Below are 3805 nucleotides of genomic sequence, written 5' to 3'. Positions count from 1 at the left end.
TATGTATGTATGTATGTATGTATGTATGTATGTATGTATGTATGTTCATCTGTTCCCTCGTAACTTCTAAACTACTTATCAGAATTCGACAAATGACATATCATTAGAAGCGTCTTAATTGTCCGCTGGTTATAGGCTATATGGGATTTCACAAAATCTAATGTGGCGCCCTCTAGCGGACAAAACATACAGAGTAAAAAAATAAAGTTAAGATAAATATGCCGTGTTTGGTATCATTTGAAAGCTTTTTACTTGCACATTTTGAATATATATATATTACTAGCATTTGCTTGTGACTTTACCTGTATTCATGGGCTGATTGCATATAATTCACATCTTTTCGTTCATAGCTTCTTTATTAGTTCATCAATTTAACTTTTGTCAATATTATGCGCCAAAAATACACTTTAACACCAAAATAGTACAAATAATAAAAAGTAAAACAACTAAAACCCAACTACGACAAAAAACGACGCTGAAAAAGTATAAAACAAGATTTTCAGAATTCCACTATGTAGAGATAAATTTTCATGTTTGGAAAGGCGTAGTCACACGTTACATATATCTACCCTAGCACTTTGACAACGTGTGACTACGCCTTTCCAAACATGAAAATTTATCTCTACATAGTGGAATTCTGAAAATCTTGTTTTATACTTTTTCAGCGTCGTTTTTTGTCGTAGTTGGGTTTTAGTTGTTTTACTTTTTATTATTGATCTGCTAAAAATGATCTGCTACGGGAAGTTGGCAGATTATTTTTTCAAATGTCGTTTTTTAAGGTAAAAACGCCAGAACTATTTCTAAAAAGTATCAGGAACTGTAGAACTCAACTGCACGCGATAAGAACTCAAATTTTTTTTTGATCTGCTAAAAATGATCTGCTAAGTTCACTAACATAATTAAGTGTAATAGTAATTTGAAGACACTCGTCTATGTGGTATGATGATTCAAATTTATTGAAAAGTAGCGGTCCGCCCCGGCTTCGCCAGTGGTACATATTTACGTTTTCTCTACATAAAAACCATCCTCGTACTTCAAGGAATATAATAAAAAAAGAATTATCGAAATCGGTTCAGCCGTTCTCGAGTTATGCGCTTACCAACACATTTTGCGATTCATTTTTATATATAAGAAGATTATTTATTGAATAAAAATAATTGTAAGAATTTCAAATTAAAATATTTTTAGTTACAATGTAACTTAGAATCTGCAAACGTTTTGTTAATATTACTAATTAACAAAACATTAGTGTATTTACTTTAACATTTTACGGCAAAAACTATGTTTTTAATATCCAATACAATAACACTCTCGTTCAGAAAAAATTTCATCAATTTTTATATATCAAATAAATAAACATTTCTGGTGTGTTCACGAAATATAAGTAGGAACTTTTATCAATAACTCTGATAAGGAAGATTGTGGCCAAAGTTACAACAAGTTAAGGAATATAAGATACTTGCCTGTATATTTTTGGCAGGGGAGATAAAACTTGTATTTCAGTATAATATTATGTATCGTATTGTACGGGAATAATAGTAACTTATATTAGACTAAAGGTCCGTCCCGGCTTCGCTCGTGGTACATAATAATATAGTATAGTGAAACTAGGATTAGCGTATGCAAACAGACAAACTCTTCAGCTTTATATATAGTTATTATTGGTATAGAAACTAGCCAATTAATATTGATGGATCAAATTTAGAAACATTATCCAAAACGGACAAACTGTTTCAAACTAATAAACAGGCTAAGAAAAAATATTACATAGGCATACGAAGTAGAGATATCAAATATATATTATTGAAGTGAAACTTCTTTATTATTCATATTCTTTTATACAATAGCATATGATATTCACTAGGTCATTACGTTAATAAATCTCATACAATAATACTTCACCTACAAACCAAAAGAAAATTATCCGATCATTTTCCATTTTATACAAAGCTCGGAATAATTTTAAGACCAGGAAGCAGACTTTAAGAAAGTCATAAATCTGGTGAGCAGCTGTTTGAGCCGAGATCAAATATTGATTTATGTTCCGTAACTTATTCTCGAACATTCTAGAACATTCTAGAAGCCATTCACACTTCCTACTGAAAGCGTTTGAAATTTAAGGAATTTTAATATTCAATTTAATCGAGGTAAGATAGTTTGCTATTATAAAACTAGTTATTTTACGGTTAGGTATTATTAATTGTAAGTGTTAAGGGGGCGCATAAAGCAAAATAACTCAACTAACTTTTGGCGCTCTTTTTTTCTCGAGATAAATGTTTGATTTTGTCACGATAAAAGTGGTTTATCGCAGATAAAACCAAAACTAAAAGTAATTACACAAAATGCTCTGACAAATATCTTGCAAATGTTTTAATATAATTGTTTATGAAAAAAAATCATAATAAGTATTACCATGTCAAGTAGAAAACGTAAAAGTGTGAAAATTAGAGCTAACTTGGTGATTTTTTTTATCGAGTAAATTTTAATATTTTATGTTTTTGATTAAACAGAATCGTTGAACATATCATCTAGTTTGATATATATTTTATTTTTTAGATTTGGTCTTGCATATTACACGTATCATCTAATAGAAGATTGGTTATTTTGCTTTATGCGCCCCCTTAATAGTTACCTTAATGAATACCTATGTAAATTAGATAAGTACGTCTCAAATTGTTAGTTGTTAACTCCTAAACTGTAGAACCGATTTTAATATTTTTTTAAACACTGTGTAGTTTTATCCAACTTGAAAGATAAGCTTATAAAGCTTAAGATATTATTATATTACAATTACGAAATAGTATAGTATTAGGTAACAGTGAATTTATAAAAACATCGTGTTAAGTAAAACACGATTTTAAGCAGCAATAATATTCAGGAAAACTAATCAAAAATGTGAAATGTATACAGTTGTAATAGGATCAATCAATTAAACCAAAAACATAACTCATTTGCATTGTAATATGATGCTAATCCTATTTAATTAGAATATTGTTCATTTCAGATAAATAGGCAATCTATCGTGTTTAAAATCCGTGAAACATAATTATGAAGTTTATTTATATACTAGCTGCATCCCGCGGTTTCACCCACGTGGCTCCTCCTCTGATGGTCATAGCATAATGGTGTAATATCTTCGATATTATTCGATATTATATATAGGGCTATCTAAAACCGAAAGAATTTTTCAAAAAAAAACAAACAACATTTGTTTGTTTGTAAGTTTGAACGCGCAAATCTCAGAAAATACTGGTCCGAATTGAAAAATTCTTTCGGTATTAGATAGCCAATTCTTCGAAGAAGGCTATATTATAGCATCACGCTAAGAGCAATAGAAGCGGAGTAATACGGGTAAAACCTCGGGGCATAGCTAGTTCCATTATATTAAGTTACCTTAATTCTCCGTGCAAATAGCATCCGCAAATAAATTACCGCGACTCGAATAAAATAAATGTCATCCGCATCATAAAGGCATATCAAAGACTGAATCTTAATCTTAATACTATTATAAAGGCGAAAGTTTGTATGGATGTATGGATGTATGGATGTTTGTTACTCTTTCACGTAAAAACAACTGAGCCGATTACAATGAAATTTAGCACACATATAGAGGGTAACTTGGATTAACACAAAGGATAGGTTTTATCCCGGAAATCCCACGGGAACGGGAACTATGCGGGTTTTCCTTTGAAAACGCGGGCGAAGCCGCGGGCGGCAATCTAGTCTAAAATAATTCTCGCGATAAATTAAACAAAGTCAATTGAGCCCGTTTCATACAGTTAACTAGCACGGATCGTCGGCTCCT

This window comes from Colias eurytheme, chromosome 22, assembly GCF_061535395.1.
Source record: "Colias eurytheme isolate Ceu_HAF_F1 chromosome 22, ilColEury1 Martin Lab GWU primary, whole genome shotgun sequence".
Taxonomy (NCBI): domain Eukaryota; kingdom Metazoa; phylum Arthropoda; class Insecta; order Lepidoptera; family Pieridae; genus Colias; species Colias eurytheme.
The sequence above is the reverse complement of the archived record's forward strand: the minus strand, read 5'-3'. Positions refer to the sequence as shown.